General features: G+C 40.5%; 2 long non-coding RNA genes across 2 annotated transcripts; one reads left to right on the top strand and one right to left on the bottom strand.

The window, feature by feature from the left end:
* Positions 1-8,844: 8,844 nt before the first annotated feature.
* LOC144462861 (uncharacterized) lies at positions 8,845-10,150 on the top strand. The gene is made up of 3 exons (XR_013491032.1): positions 8,845-9,160; positions 9,236-9,284; positions 9,373-10,150. It is a non-coding gene; the product is annotated as an uncharacterized LOC144462861 (long non-coding RNA).
* A 6,582-nt stretch (positions 10,151-16,732) lies between these two features.
* Positions 16,733-17,130, bottom strand: LOC144462862 (uncharacterized). Its single transcript, XR_013491033.1, has 3 exons — positions 16,991-17,130; positions 16,867-16,915; positions 16,733-16,778 (listed from the first exon to the last, which is right to left on the bottom strand). It is a non-coding gene; the product is annotated as an uncharacterized LOC144462862 (long non-coding RNA).
* Between the last annotated feature and the right edge of the window lie 348 nt (positions 17,131-17,478).

Here is a 17,478-nt window from a genome sequence, read left to right on the forward strand (position 1 = left end):
GACACAGTCTGTGGCTGACGCATAACTGGAGTCAGATTAGATAGAGTAGCTGTGCGCTTCGAGTACACATTGTTTTTCCTGATGATACTTTTCAATTACAAGACGTGTTTGACCGTGCCACCGGCTATTTAAGATTGCCGGTATGTTTAAGGAAGCGGCATGGGGTCTGTCTCATCTCTGACAGGCACCTGAGTGATGACGTCTAGGGCTACTATTTAAGAGTTCATCAGTTTCATCAATGAGCTTTAGTGTGGCAGCTTTAACTAACTCCTTGATTGGTGAGCGTGGTGGAGGGGGGGAGGGTTGACACTGGCTCCGTGGTGATTGTGGTGGTGGTGGGGAGGGTCGACGTTGGCTCCTTAGTGGTTGTGATGAAGGGCAGGAGGGGGGTTGTTGGATCCCTGACTGGGACAGGGACATCCTCTGAATGCCTTGGGTGATGTGGAGCAAAGGGTCAGGTGAAGGGGGAGAGATGCAGGCTGTCTGTCTCTGTGCCCCGTACTTGTCCTTGGCTCTTATCTGTCCATTCTTGTTTTGGTATGGCATTCCCCGAGTAGTCTGCATCCAGTGATGTTCGGATGAATCCCATCACGCTGAAAGCGATCCTTACAGTTCCAAAACATTTAAAATTGTCAATAAACTTTATCTACTTTAACAGACAAATTCTGACATTTAAAACTCCACTCTTACAGGAAGTGCAAATCCTCACCTCATCATCATCGCCATTCTGTGCAGAGACAGAAACACCATTTATATTCTATGTTTTTCCCATGTGTGCATGAGTTGTTACCTGTATGGAACAGCCTCAGTGATGATGACACCTTCTGGTTGCAACCAGGGGCTCCTCACCACAGTCCATTATCAAAACAACCAGAGAGTGAGAGAAACACAAAGCAGCAGCAAGCAGCAATACCGCAGATGCCCCTTAGAGAAGGAAAGAAATTAAAATATAGGCTATGGGTGACACTTTATCACCTCCACAGTCACTGGATCAATCTATAGTACAGCAACTTATTTCAAGTTAACGTATAAATTACTTTGTTTATTCCTGTATAATTTTATTAATACACTTTATTACTGAATCATACTTCATGTCCATGGTGTTAACCAGTCAAATGGTTAATCAGTATTTCAATCAGGAGAGACTGACCCCCAGATGGTATAATTTAAGAAGGGTGATTAATCCATAGTCAAATAGGGAATAGGGTCTAGACACTGGTGGTGGTAGAGATGGTGAAGATGAGATGAGAAGAAGATGGAGATGTGAAAATGATCTGGATAAGTAGAGGAATGAGCCTTTATTGAGCTCGTCCTGGACTCTGGATATGATGGCTGGAGGGAAGCGTGGTGGAGGAGGGCGTGACAGTTCTGCCTAAAATGACAGCTGACAGCAGCAGAGAAGAGAGCAGGTTTAAGGTATTGCAGTGGCATCCTGATTGGCTGATAGAGATTGTGGCAAAGTTTGATTGGATAACTAGAAGAGCGAACACCCATAGTCAGCTGATTAGAGGAAGCAGTGGGAGTGGGAGGGAAAGAATTGTGAGTGGATGAGCAGAAAGAAAGTCTTCCGGATTGAACTTACGCTGAGCTTCGTTAGTATGAGTGGTATATGGATTTGTCCTTTATATAACACATTAAAAACATTTTGTTCTGTTGCATCTGATTTATAGCTTTTCTTTATTTAGATACATTTGGAAACCTGTTTTGGATCTTAACTCGATATTATTTTTATCCCCAGTTGTTGTGGGACAGGTCTCTCTTTAAAAAGACTTTAATGTCAACAGGACTGTGACCTCAGCAGCTTTCCTGTACAACTAGCACCTTCAACAAAAGAGGCATTGTCTCATGTACGCTGCTAACAAAGCCAATACATTTACATTCTCTTCTTGATAACTAATAAGCATCACCCAGAGGGCAGATATTTGCATCCTGTAGGACTGAAAAAAACCTCCTCACTGTTAGGTTTCTGAACTTGGATTTGCATGAAGTTCGTGGAAACAGGGAACTGCTGTTTTTAGCTTTTGGATGGACACAGAGGCCTCTATCATTTATTTGTTATTATTACAGTCAAACAAGAAACATGCACCAAAATCAGATTGAAAACATCTCCTCAGCACCAAGTCAACTGTAAGCAAAATGACTTATTTGCCACAGATGTTCTTAATAACATGTGTGTGCCCCTCTCTAGCGTTCACACACTCCTGGCAATGACATGAAATACTCCTGATGATCATCACAATATAATTTTGGGGTATGTCCTTCCATTGTTCAACCAAGGCACTGGGGAGGCTCTGAACATTACCTGAAGGATGCTCTCAGCCTCTAACACACCTGGATAGCATGTCCCAGACATGCAGGATTGGGTTTAGGTCAGGAGACCACAGACTCCATCAGTCCACCACAGAGATACCTTCGTCCTCAGGGAAGGTCGTGGACACTGCAGCTGTGTGGGGATGGTCATTATCTTACTTTTAAGGGATAGTTTGGATTTTCCTAAATGAGGCTGTATGAGCTACTCAGATATAGTCAGTGTATTATGTACAGTAGATGGCCGTCGGCACTCTCCCTGTTTGGAGAAGCAGACGGGAGTAGCACCACAGGAGCTCAGTAATGCATTGCTGTAAATGGGGGTTTGCAGCAAAACATATTTTAGCCTCTTTAAAAAAGGCCGACCTAAAATAAATCAATATTAGCCTAAGTGGACACTATATTGAGAATATTTTCACCACTTTACCTCACCCTCAGACAGCCCTGTCCTTTAGGGCTACATTTTCTCAAACATATAACCTCCGTATTCCGACACAAAAGCTTAGCTTGCAGCGCACTGTATTACGGGGCAGATCAACTGTTTGGGTCAGGAAGTGCTGTTGTACGATTTAAACTTGACTTTTCTCAAAAAATTTCAAAGATAATGCGTGCTTGTGTTTTTCTGGGCAGTTCAAAGAAAGAAATAAAAACAGTTGTGACGAGTTGCACTGAATACACACATCAACACTCCAACCGCAAGACTAAGTCAACTTGATGTTTGCAGCGATCATCTCTCTCCAGAGGATTAGGGAGAGGACTTCTTCCCTGTAAGCTGTTTCATTATTGTTTGATATGAGTGCCACTGTGGTTGTGTCATCTGAGAATTTGATAAGGCAGTTGGTGCTGTGGGAGGGAGTGCAGACATGGGTAAAAAGCGGAGGGCTGGACTGAGGATGCAGCCTGGGGGGGACACCAGTGCTGTGAATGATGGTGGAGGAGTTGTGGTGGCTGATCCTGACGTGCTGGGGTGTGTTGGTAAGACAGTCTTTAATCCACTGAGAGAGAAGGGATCCCAGACCGAGGGTTTGCAGTTTGTTGGTCAATTTATTTGGATTGATGGAGTTGAATGCCGAGCTGTAGACGATGAACAGCATCTGAACATCACTGTTGGGGTTTTCCAGGTGTGTGAGGGCTGTGTGTACTGCGATGGAGATGGCGTCATCAGTGGATCTGTTGGTCCTGTATGCAAACTGGTGTTGGTGGAGGTCAGAGGGCTGTGACCTCAGCAGCTTTCCTGTACAACTAGCACCTTCAACAAAAGAGGCATTGTCTCATGTATGCACTTGAATAACCCAATACATTGACATTCTCTTCTCCATAACTAGAAAGCATCACCCAGAGAGCAGATATTTGCATCCTGTAGGACTGAAAAAAACCTCCTCACTGTTAGGTTTCTGAACTTGGATTTGCATGAAGTTCGTGGAAACAGGGAACTGCTGTTTTTAGCTTTTGGATGGACACAGAGGCCAAAAGGTTAACACATAAGTGTCTGTAATGTTGATTTGTGTGCATCCAAAGCCTCAAAAATATTGTAGGTTTTAACATCAAAGTCAAAATGTACATTTTGCTGATTTATTGTGTTATAAGGATTGAGCTGTACGCCTGAGGATGAGACAAGGTGATGAGATAACGGTCTTGTGTGGGTGTTGTCAAACAACCTTGTCCTTGTCTCATGCTGTACTGCTCAGTCTGTCAGTAACGTCTCCATAGTCGGCTCAGCACACTTGGAGACACATCAAACTGATGAGCTACCACCTGAACCCCTTCACCATCTTCCAGCAGTTAAACTGCTGTCACAGTCTCAGTCTGGTCAAAATGCTGTCTGACACCACCAACCACCATCAGGAGACACCCAGCATTCACAATCCATTCAAAAACCATCATCCTGCCAATAGACTGGATAATTAGCTGATAAAAGCAACACAAACTCCATTCCTTATGTAGGGTGTGTTCACACAGCCACTCCTATAGGCATCGTCTTCACACTTTAAACCATTCAGACATAAAGCTGTTTTATACTGATTTAGGATGTGCTGTCAGTTTGCTTTGGCAAATCTTTTGTGGGTTCATATTTACCCTCTAATATTATACCAATATACCATTACATGTGCTTTTACCTTAAAAATGAAAAGATAAACAGCCAAACTAAAGTTTGGAAATCTTTTCACACTTGTACTCTATGTTACAGTGTATACACATTACACACTGACAGTGTCTTTAGACTTAACATAACCTCCCCCCAAATTAAAAGTCACTCTCAATCCCCTGTAAACAAATGAGCACTCTGGTGTGGGTGTGTTTCTTTGGCCAAAAGGCAGAGGAGGTAAACAGCTCTATAAAATGATGCACAGTGAAGTCTCCGGTTCACATTTCCCTACCCACCCTCCTAACACATTTTACAGAGCCACAAGTCTTCATTTATCGGGTAAGTTTTTGATGAATTCATACAGCATTAACATCAGATGGATACTGTCATTTTGGTGTTTAATCATGTGGAACAGCTTAATACAAGTAGATATATTTAGACTTAGATATTTTTATTTTGATGAAGAAAAGTTGTGCATGAAAATTATAGATGAATTAGTGTGTTATTGCACATTATACAACAGTTAGTTCCGACCGAGTAATTTGATTGGACGAGAGGCATTCCATGAGTGCAGATATAGAGTACAACATCACTGGGACATGTAACAGTGAAATCACTCCGCTCACAGGTGTTATAAATATAAATACAACCGTTAATTAACCAACTGTCACACTCGCTACATTGACGCATACTGACACTATAGCTATACACTATATAAATAATCAATGATCATCTGATGAGGTACTGATGAGGATGAGGGAGAGTGGAAGCTGAATCCGGCCGTGCCAACATCCAGGTTTGCCAACGTTTCATCAGCCGAACTGGACGAAGTTACACAGTTGCAGATCAATGTAAATACAAAGTAGCTTGTGAGTTCCTGGCGTGTGTGCTGCGTTGCCTGGCAACAGACTGGGGGAACTGTTTTTTTCCGCGGAGCTACATAACATAATTAGATAATTTATTTCATCACCTGTTGTTAACATTTCCTTACTCAGCATTGCTGTATAAGCTGTTGTTGAACTGGGAGTGATGTTGGACTGTATATCGTCACGGCTGTAACTGTCTTTGGCACTCGGCCGCTATGACCGAATGACAGCCGTAACGACATAGGCTACAGTACATCACTCCCTGTCGTGTGATATTGCTTAATTAGGTGCATGTTTGTCCCATTAGAAATCAACAAAAATCAAGACTTAAATATTTTTACTTCAACATATTGCATATTACGTTCCCAACTAATGTTGGTGCAAGTTGAAATATGCAAATTATATTCCCATGAATAGATGAGCTAAATCTGGATCCATGGTGTGCTGTGCACTTAATCTGTAAACTTTTTTCTTTGGTTTCAGAAGCCATGGCACAGTTCATCCATCTCTTGCTGCTGCTGGGTATGTGTCATGTTGCAGAAACAGCTCACAATGAAAGACAGGTGTGGCTGCTGGAGGGAAGCAGTGCCACTTTCCCATTTCCACCAGTTCCTGTAGGTCGGACCATTAAATACTGTGGCAGAGGAGGCAGCAAGTGTGAATGTAATTCAAACAAGTGCAAGTCCAATAATGCCAGCCTCCCCGGAGTCACAGTGACTGACAGCGACCTGACCATTACCAACATTACGCGAGAGAATGATGGGATCAACCTCTGCTATGATTCCCCTGCAAACCATCAGTGTGTGTATCTGAATGTGTCAATAGGTAAGCACTTTAATCATTTGACAAGCTGTGTTATCTCCTCAAACTTATTAAAACATTATTAAGAGTTCCTCTGTTTTTAAATTCACATGCTTTTCAAATGTTCAAATACCCAGTTTCCTTAAATGAAGCTAATGTCAGAGGAGCAGGATGACTTATATTGTCACAGCTGAGGGAATCATTTCATGTTGAAATGAACTTGGTCTCCCACATGACAGACTGTCAGAGTGTCACTTACTACTTGAACTTAATTCCTGGCATGAAGCCCAACAAGATGTGAGCACTTAAAACACTTTATTAGCATGTTTGCAGGAGAAATGGATTTAACAAATTCACATAGAGGAAATGAATAATGAGGAAGTTAAAGAAATCTGTCTGCACTCTGACTCTAACTATTTTTCTGGATTCTTCTATGTTTTTATTCATCAGGTTGTTCAGAGTCGCATAATATTACGTTTGCAAAAGGTCAACTCAAACACAACAAGACGACTGTTGCTGACTGCAGGAGACTCTGTACTGAAGATCCCACCTGCCAATACTTCACATTTTATACAGAGTAAATATCTGTTGTGTGGACTCGTGGCCATAGAAAACATAATGAGCCAGCATATTTCTGTCATTTGATAAATATTTACTTTAAAAACACTATGTAGCAGCACATAACTGATGGGACATCTGATTCAACACAGATTTGTGATCAGCTTTAAATTTTTCCCCACAGCAATACAACATGTTTCCTGATGACATCAAGACATGACATGTTGATACAACTTCATTCAGCCGCTGTCTCAGGGAACAACTGTGGTGAGTTAAACTATAAACTGGAATTCTGTTCAGTCTTTATTAGTAGGGTAGAGCACACACATCCAAAGTATCACAGGTGCGGGACCAACAAGCAAACAGACTTTTTAAAAAAGGTGAAGTCCGCACACTGTTAGTGCTCTTCAAATAGTTATTATAAGGATCAACATTTTGATCGAAACGTTGATCCTTACAATAAACATTTGAGGAGCTATAACAATGTGCAGTCTTTATTAGTCCCATATTTTTTTCCTTAAAAACCACAAAAAGAAAAACAAAATATCATTTGAAATATGACAGAACGATGGACAAAACATAATGAAATCTGACTCTTGAAAGGCATCACGTCCTTCTCTATGACTTGGAAACTAATTAACACCATATATCTTAAATCTAAAAAGTATTGTTCAACCAAAAATGGTCTAAATAATCTGGATTTCTGTCTGAGGGAAAAACAACACTTATCAAGCACATATATTACTTACAAAAACTTGTGAGTGCTGGTTCATCATATTGATCCAAATTATATATGTGGCTTTTATATGACGGTCTCTGATGCTTAATAATTTTCTATGAAACGTGTAAAATCGCTTGTATACCTAAATGTTGTGCAGCTTTGGACAGATCAAACACTCCTGACTACCACTGAGAGTCTATATGCTTTTGTAGAGTGTGTGGCAGAGTGAAAGAAACAGAGACACAGAGGACGTGTGGGTGTGCAGTGCATTTTGTTCCTGCCTTAATTTTGAAGCCAGCTTCAAGCACAGTACAATGATATCAATCTGTTGGTTTGATTTCACTAAAATACACTCTAAAGATCAACATTATCCTCTCATAACATCATTGCAGTCATTACATTTTGTGTATTTAGCCGAAATTTAATCAATACTTTCATCAGAAATCATTTCATGTCGACACAGCTCCAGAGACCCACCATCATTAACCCTAGGTGAGATCTTACCTGAATGTTTCATCACATTCCTGTTAATAGTTCACCCAAAAAGTCAGAATAACAATGGCATCAAATTACATAATGTAGTTCTTACTATATCATAGTATACCATATACACAATTACAGTGTTAGTGTGCATCAGTAGTATGTGCAGACCTCAGGGTTTTAAGTCATCCATCATAATAACATCAGTTAGCCATCTTTATTCTCATTTAACAAAATTAGGTTAGTGGTAACTTAAATTATTGGAACAACATGTAGAGAAAATACACATCTGGTAAATACTTTATGCATCCTTGTTTTTAGAATACCTACAGAGTTAGGTCCCATCAGTCTCAAACCAGTCCAGTTGAATATTGGGTAACAATTCAGTGACGTCACATTTAGTTATGTTGAAGAAAAAGGTGCAACTATGTTCATTTAGTTGTGAGTGTTAAAATGTTTTTACATACAGTAGTCCTAATTGCAGTTTTTATATATGTATATATATCATCAGAATCAGATGTAGATGCTTTACTATAAACTATGCTCCATCTCACTGGAGATTTGATTTTTCTGTTAGCAGTTTTACACCAGGTACATGGAAAGGCACTGCTAAATAAGGACTGCCATCCTATGGCCACTTATGATAGTGCAGCTTTTGCTGGTAATAATATCAGTGATGCATCTTTATTCTCAGTTCATTTAATCATGAATCATGTTACACACCAATGCTCAATGCCAGTAGACTACATGTGAGGTGATTACCATGGGACTACAGTAGAGACTCCAGCCTGCAAACATACAGTTATTATTGATATTTCAGGTCCTCAAATGGGTTTTGCAGGTGTGGTTTGTTACAACAATGTAGCCTATAAGGATGATCTGTGGGGGCCCAATATTATATTCTTTCATGGGGTCTAAAATCTCTGGCAGCACCCCTGGTTGCAACATGCACAAACTCTCAGTGTCACCTCTTTGATGCAGGTCTCCGGTTCTACCAGAAACACAAAAGCTGGATCGATGCCCTGCAGCACTGCCACAACGAGAACTCCACCCTGGTTCAAATCACCAACCAGACAGTGCAGGACACAGTGAACTCTGTCCTACAAAATAAGAGCGGCTTGGATGTTGGAGTGTGGATCGGCCTGGAGCGCTCCATCTTTGGTGTAAACGTCCCCTGGCAGTGGATTTCAGGGGAAAGAGTAAAGGAACCTCATTGGAGCAGTAGCGCTTTTGTCGACCCCTTAAACAACCACTGTGGAAAGGTCATCCAGGTGGAAGGGTCACAAGAATTCAAGTGGCTGGACGAAGACTGCCATAAAGAGCTGCCTTTCATCTGCCAAGGTAAGCTGCTGTTTGGTTTTCCACCCATTCTGACATGAGATTGTTGACAAAGTTCATCTTTCTTTTCATTTTCAGATCTGAATGGAAAGGCCTCGTCATAATCACTTCACTTCTCGAGACCAAGGTATATCAGCTGAAAACTGTTATGTTTTCCATGTTGACAGCAGAAATGTTCTTCTCACTCTATGTTCTGTCTCGTTCATGTCCTGTAGATCCATCATGACGACTGCATGGGGCTCTGGAAACTACAAGAGTCACTCCACTATTCTTCTTGATATTATGTTTGAATGAATATTGGTGTTGTGGGCTACTGATTTTTGCATTCACTGTTCATTGCACTTGTACTCACTTTCCAATAACTGACTGATTTGCTTTCTGTGGGAAATATTTACTCATATTTTACTCAACTGAATGTATCAGTAATCAGTGTATAATCAGAATCAAGAAACACATAATCATTGTTAATCATGTTTTGTTGTTACCCTAGTTAGGAGCTAAAAATGATGGTGTATGCCTTCACCATCTGTGCTCAAGTTGGTGTGTTTGCACTCAGGTGATGTCATGATGTTCTGAGTTTAAGAGACAATGGTGGCAGAGGTAGAGCGTAGTGATCGGAGGGCTCTGCCAACAAGGCCTACAATGGGAGGGGAATGTGAACAGCATGAAAGTGAATGTAATATTGAAACAACGGAGTCTGCTCCAGGGTCCAGCTCAGTGTGTGTGTGTGTGTATGTGTGTGTGTGTGTGTGTGTGTAATCTTTAAAGACTCATAGTTAATCTATTTCACTTTGAACTCTGATGGACTGCATTTTATTTACTGGTAAAGTGTGGGTAAAGATCTAATGAAACAAGCCTGAAGAAGGATTTTTATTCCACATTTCTTTCCCTGTAAAACCAATATTGTGATTTATTTAATGCAGGTTCCTATATAATATCATTTATTCAGTAAACATGTTTAATCTCACCTCCTTCTCATCTTGTTTATTAATATCCCGCCTCAATTTTGAATCCAGTTTAAAGTCATTTTTCAAAATGAGAATAAAGATGTCTCACTGAAATTATTATGATGAATAGACAATAAATAAATAAGCAACATGAGTAAATAAATAATGTGGGCAGTATGTAGTATAGCAGGTACCTGCACTGTCCTTTGCCTCCTCTTCCATTTCCTCACTGGTTTCATTGCTTCAGTATATATGTATAATATATAGTTTGTCCTGTAATACTATCATCATCACCATTATTTTAACTACCAACATTTTGTGATGGATGACTTAAAACCCTGAGGTCTGCACATACTACTGATGCACACTAACACTGTAATTGTGTATATGGTATACTATGATATAGTAAGAACTACTTCATGTAATTTGATGCCATTGTTATTCTGACTTTTTGGGTGAAATGTATTGAGGAATGTGATTGAACATAAAGGAAAATGTCACTTGGGGTCAAAATTTTAAGTGGTACCTTAAATACATAATGAAAAGTAATAATAGATTATTATTATTATTATTATCATCGGTGGTAGTAGTAGCATTACCCCAGTGTTCACCTCTGACCTTGACACCACTTAAGGCCAGAATTCCCAGAGTATGAAGTCATGAGCTTGGTGATGGTCAAAGAGGCTGTTTAATTCTTCCTTTGAAATGACACATTTCTTTTCTATACAGAAGAAGATGCCTATAGGAACAGCTGCCTGAACATACCCCTACTGTTAAATTTAAAATGAAGGGTGGACTCAAAAATGTAGACAACTCAGCAGAACTCAGTTCAAAAGATTTATTTAAAATAGAAATGAGGCAGAGTAGATAATACTTGAATTGCCGGAGCAAAATTTGATCCGAGGTCTCCCATGTGGTAGGCAGGGTAAGTTGTCATTGGACCACAGGGGCTTTTCTTTGGCAGGCTGCAGGAACAAAGGATAGCGAGAGGATGGAGCACGGCCAAAGCAAGAGCAAAGGTAACAAAACAGGTAAGTAGAATCATACACAGAAACTGGGTCTCAAACAGGGAGCTGAGCATTTTACCACACTGGGTTAAGCAATGAACTGACAACAGCTGGAGAGCTGGTCTAAATACAGCTGGAGGTAAGTGCCAAATGGACTGCAGGTGTGACAACACCTGCTCACACACACACACACACACACACACACACACACACACACACAGACTCAGTCAGGGAAGACAAACTCGGGACAAACAATAGGAAGGGGAAATAAGAGGGCAAAGGAAAGGGAAGAAGAAGACAACTGGTGCAAACCCTAAGGAATGGAGTTTATGTTCCTTTTATCAGCTAATTATCCAGTCTATTGGCAGGATGATGGTTTTTGAATGGATTGTGAATGCTGGGTGTCTCCTGATGGTGGTTGGTGGTGTCAGACAGCATTTTGACCAGACTGAGACTGTGACAGCAGTTTAACTGCTGGAAGATGGTGAAGGGGTTCAGGTGGTAGCTCATCAGTTTGATGTGTCTCCAAGTGTGCTGAGCCGACTATGGAGACGTTACTGACAGACTGAGCAGTACAGCATGAGACAAGGACAAGGTTGTTTGACAACACCCACACAAGACCGTTATCTCATCACCTTGTCTCATCCTCAGGCATACGGCTCAATCGTTATAACACAATAAATCAGCAAAATGTACATTTTCACTTTGATGTTAAAACCTACAATATTTTTGAGGCTTTGGATGCACAAAAATCAACATTACGGACACTTATGTGTTAACCTTTTGGCCTCTGTGTCCATCCAAAAGCTAAAAACACCAGTTCCCTGTTTCCACAAACTTCATGCAAATCAAAGTTCAGAAACCTAACAGTGAGGAGGATTTTTTCAGTCCTACAGGATGCAAATATCTGCTCTCTGGGTGATGCTTTCTAGTTATGAAGAGGAGAATGTAAATGTTGGCTTATGTGAGCAGCGTACATGAGAAAATGCTCTTTTTGTTGAAGGTGCTAGTTGTACAGGAAAGCTGCTGAGGTCACAGTCTTGTTGACATTCAAGTCTTTTTAAAGAGAGATCTGGTCAAGGAAAAATATTGTTACAACATGAACACACAAACAACATAAACAGGTAACGACAACTGTCCCACAACAACTGGGGATACAAAAACACATAAAAAAATCATAAAGATATATACCCCAGCCTACAAGCCCCTGTTCAGCATAAGTAAACCTGAGTTCAAGACTGTGCAGGTCTGGACTGCAGAGGCCTCTTCAGCCCTGCAGGACTGTTTTGAAGACCCAAGATGGGAGGTCTTTGAGCATCCAGACCATAGGTGTTTCTAGCCCATTTTTGGGGGTGCTGGAGCACCCCTAAATTGAATCCCAGCACCCCTAAAATCTGAGAGATTTTTTTTATTTTTATTTTTTTTTTACTATATGCCCTTTTTTTTAACAAGCTAGAAAAGTGTCAAAACCATACAGTACTTGGTTGCAACGTAATATTTTAACAGCAAAAATACAGCAGCACCCCCCTTGCCTCAAAAATGGTTTGATCCACCCCATCCCTCCCACCTTTCCCCGACTCGGGCTCTGAGCGCTCTATCTGCACAGAGCAATGTGCTCCCTTCTAGAGTGGGTGGTATGCAGTAGTGGTGTAAGTACCTGGCTTAAACCAGGGTATGTGGCACATTTCCTAACTTCTACCACTCAATACCAACACATTATTATCATTACCAGTCCTCATTTTTGCTGCTTTTAATCGTAGGTCACTGTTCATGTTGTCAGGTAGGAGTTAGCTGACGTTTTTTCTAGCTACAGGTGGTCAGTACCACTGTCCTCTGTTTGAATTGGAATGAGAGAAGCTAGCTGTTGTGTCATGTGCATGTGTTAATACCTACCAATATTCAGCCCCTTCTGTATTGTCCCTACCAATATAAACACTGGCTGTCGGCGTCCGCTCAATATGGTACACAAAGGGTTAACAATCGTTGGTGTCTACCATACGTCCCACCTCTAACCTCGTATTGCTCATTGATTGGCTCTACTGTTATTTTGGTAACGTGTGACTGGTCCTCCCCAGCGCCACTCTCTCCACTGACTTTGTGGGTGCGCGTCACCGTACAGCTCACGGCAGCTCGTGAGGGAACGACACATACACACGCATCACCGTTAGCGCTCCACAGCGGAGCACCGAGTGTGAACGGTGAGTCGGTTGGTTCAGTAAATAAGCTAAACAAACACCTGTTGATGTTAGGCTAACTGAATGGCGTTCCTTGGCAACTCTTTGCTAGATAATGAGATGCTAACGAGCTAATACTAGCTGAGCTAAGTTTGGCAACTATTAGGCCTAGATCAATATTAGCCTATATGCCAGAGAACATGAAATTCCACTTCACATGTTCCATCAGCAATCATAGATGTCATGCAGTGATGACACAGTTCAAATTAGTGTTTGTAGTAAGATGACATGATATAAACAGTCTGAAAAAATAAAGTGCAAACATAAATAATAGCTCCTTCAGTGACAGTCTTCAGCATCCATGGTGTGTGAAGGAGAGAGGAGAACAGAGCTCCACTGCTCCCAGTAAAAACACCCAGAAAGAACACTGAGTCATATTTATGTCATAGATATTGGGTGTAAGTGCAACATTTTGCACACAGTTGTATTATAATGGTTTTGGAGCATTTACATTTTTGTTGATTTATTTTATTTATGTTTAACATGATGAAGCTGACTAACTTGTGTTTACATTATGGCTGTTCTTTAGCCTATATACATTCAGATGTTGTTTAATGAATTACACAATTGTAAAACATACAGTATGTTTTCCTCAGGCTACAACAATCAAAATCTATGACTGTTGCATCTCAAATTGTCCCACTGTTCACATGTCTTGCATCAATATATTTTTTGTCAGATGACAAGTAGTAGAGAGACTGGAGGAGATGGAGGAGCTGGAGGAGGAGAGGCAGGAAGAGAGACAGAAGGGAATGGAAGAGAGACAAGGGGAGATAGAGGAGAGACAGGAGCCTCACAGGTGAGATTGAATCATGAAGGATATATGTTGATAGTGAGATTCAGCATTGTGACTAGGGGTAAGTAAAAATATTGATTCATGTATAATATATGTTTTTACCCCATATCAATATCAATTCGGATCACTATTACCAACCCAACTGCAGACAGCAGGCTGGTACTGAAGTTACGCCCCTTCAGAGTATACTGTTATTGTTATTATTATAGTTTACCCTGGGAAGTACATACGGACAGATGTGGTGAAGTTATCAGTGTATATTCATGTAACTGATAACATAGAGAACACATTAACCAAGACATTCTTGTATTTAGTGTAGATATCTAAATGTGCATTATAAAGCAGTGATCAGTTTCACATTACGTGAAATTGCATTAAAAAATCATCAACGTACAGGTCGCCGCCATGGAGCACTTTTATGTCCCTACCAATGTGAAAATCAAACCTACGCCCTTGATTAAAGCCAAGGTGCTACTGACTAGCTAACTGACTGGATGCCCATTAACATTATAACTCCTATTGTGTGTATTTATTATTATTATTTTTTAGATTTCAAGCACTGTTCTTTTTTGAAGTGTATTTTTATTTATGTATTTGTATTATATAATACAGACAAGAAGGAAAAAGGCAGAGACAAACATTGAAAAAGTCAATTACTGTTAATGTGTTAATGTTACATGTTGTGCATTGCATTTCAAATAAAAGAGCAAAAAATAAGTCCAAGGTCCATTTTTGGTATTTTTGGTACACACTATAGGGGGCTGGTTTACTCCAGAAACATACATACTGTTTATGTGTATGTTGAGGAGCTGCTGTATCAATATGAGTTGTCTTCTGCCAGAAATTAGAGTTACGATATGTTTCTTACATGATTCCAATCCATTCCTCTTTTGCTGTGGCTCAGCATTTAAATAACCTTTATCAGATTTGATGGTTTAGTCACAGACTTTCCCAAAAAGTGTTGTGCTTTTCTTTCACAAATGTGGGAATGAAATTGAGTTAAAATGTACAAAACAGTAAAATTTATCTTGCCTGGCCGGGCAGCTCTCTGGGTTCTCAGCACCCCTAAACCTCTGATCCTAGAATCGCCCCTGATCCAGACACCGAGCACTATACCAGCACAGTCCTTTCTTACATCTAATTCTGCATTGACACCATAACCTCATAAACAACAAATGAAAGTGTTCTCCAACCAGAAGCCCTGGTTCAACAGCAGGGTGAGAGAGCTGCTCAGAGCCCGAGACACAGCGCTGAGATCAGGAGACACAGAGGAGTACAGGAGGGCTAGGGCCAGTCTGCAGAGAGGCATTACATCTGCAAAGCAGGAATACAAACAATGCATTGAGGACAACTTCAATGAAAACAACCCCCATGCCATGTGGAAAGGTGTAAGGAATATTATTGACTACAAACAGAGCAACAGCAACCCCACCTCAACTGACCCCTCCCTCCAGGACCAGCTATACACTTTCTTAGCCTGCTTTGAGGACAGCTCCAGCTCCAACAGGGGACCAGACCCAGACCTCCACCAACACCAGTTTGCAAAATGTTTCACAAACAGATATCAGCTGATAATTAACATTAAGACAATTATTCTTTATATGCAAATCCTGCATTATCTAATTAAGTATGCACAAATTTGCATACATTCCCAGAACTGAAATCTGAACTAAAATAAACCTAAATGTGTAATTGTTATGTTTTCTTTCCACTAGTCTGAAAGAAGAAGCAAAAAAGGGCAAAATCTCAAAACTGAGCAGTGCATGAAAAGCTGTTTTCACCTGGGGAATCTCTCCTTCAGATGGTTACAATCTGCACTCCTCACCACTAGATGCCACTAAATCCTATGAATCCTACACTGTTCCTTTAATGTCGCCTCCCAGTGGACTTGTTCCTCCATTTTCTCAATTTATTTCTTGCTTATTGCTATATGTATAAACCAAAATAAGAGGAGAAACAGGTTAGTTAATACATGTTTATCTTTATTGAATAAATGATATTATATAGGAACCTGCATTAAATAAATCACAATATTGGTTTTACAGGGAAAGAAATATGGAATAAAAATCCTTCTTCAGGCTTGTTTCATTAGATCTTTACCCACACTTTACCAGTAAATAAAATGCAGTCCATCAGAGTTCAAAGTGAAATAGATTAACTGTGAGTCTTTAAAGATTACACACACACACACACACACACACACACACACACACACTGAGCTGGACCCTGGAGCAGACTCAGTTGTTTCAATATTACATTCACTTTCATGCTGTTCACATTCTCCTCCCATTGTAGGCCTTGTTGGCAGAGCCCTCCGATCACTACGCTCTACCTCTGCCACCATTGTCTCTTAAACTCAGAACATCATGACATCACCTGAGTGCAAACACACCAACTTGAGCACAGATGGTGAAGGCATACACCATCATTTTTATTGATACATTCAGTTGAGTAAAATATGAGTAAATATTTCCCACAGAAAGCAAATCAGTCAGTTATTAGAAAGTGAGTACAAGTGCAATGAAGAGTGAATGCAACAATCAGTAGCCCACAGCACCATTATTCATTCAAACATCAAGAAGAATACTGGAGTGACTCTTGTAGTTTCCAGAGCCCCATGCAGTCGTCATGATGGATCTACAGGACATGAACGAGACAGAACATACAGTGAGAAGAACATTTCTGCTGTCAACATGGAAAACATAACAGTTTTCAGCTGATATACCTTGGTCTCGAGAAGTGAAGTGATTATGACGAGGCCTTTCCATTCAGATCTGAAAATGAAAAGAAAGATGAACTTTGTCAACAATCTCATGTCAGAATGGGTGGAAAACCAAACAGCAGCTTACCTTGGCAGATGAAAGGCAGCTCTTTATGGCAGTCTTCGTCCAGCCACTTGAATTCTTGTGACCCTTCCACCTGGATGACCTTTCCACAGTGGTTGTTTAAGGGGTCGACAAAAGCGCTACTGCTCCAATGAGGTTCCTTTACTTTTTCCCCTGAAATCCACAGCCAGGGGACGTTTACACCAAAGCAACTGGACTGGTTTGAGACTGATGGGACCTAACTCTGTAGGTATTCTATAAACAAGGATGCATAAAGTATTTACCAGATGTGTACTTTCTCTACATGTTGTTCCAATAATTTAAGTTACCACTAACCTAATTTTGTTAAATGAGAATAAAGATGGCTAACTGATGTTATTATGATGGATGACTTAAAACCCCGAGGTCTGCACATACTACTGATGCACACTAACACTGTAATTGTGTATATGGTATACTATGATATAGTAAGACCTGCTTTATGTAATTTGATGCCATTGTTATTCTGACTT

Source organism: Epinephelus lanceolatus, chromosome 4 (assembly GCF_041903045.1).
Source record: "Epinephelus lanceolatus isolate andai-2023 chromosome 4, ASM4190304v1, whole genome shotgun sequence".
NCBI classification, from domain to species: domain Eukaryota; kingdom Metazoa; phylum Chordata; class Actinopteri; order Perciformes; family Serranidae; genus Epinephelus; species Epinephelus lanceolatus.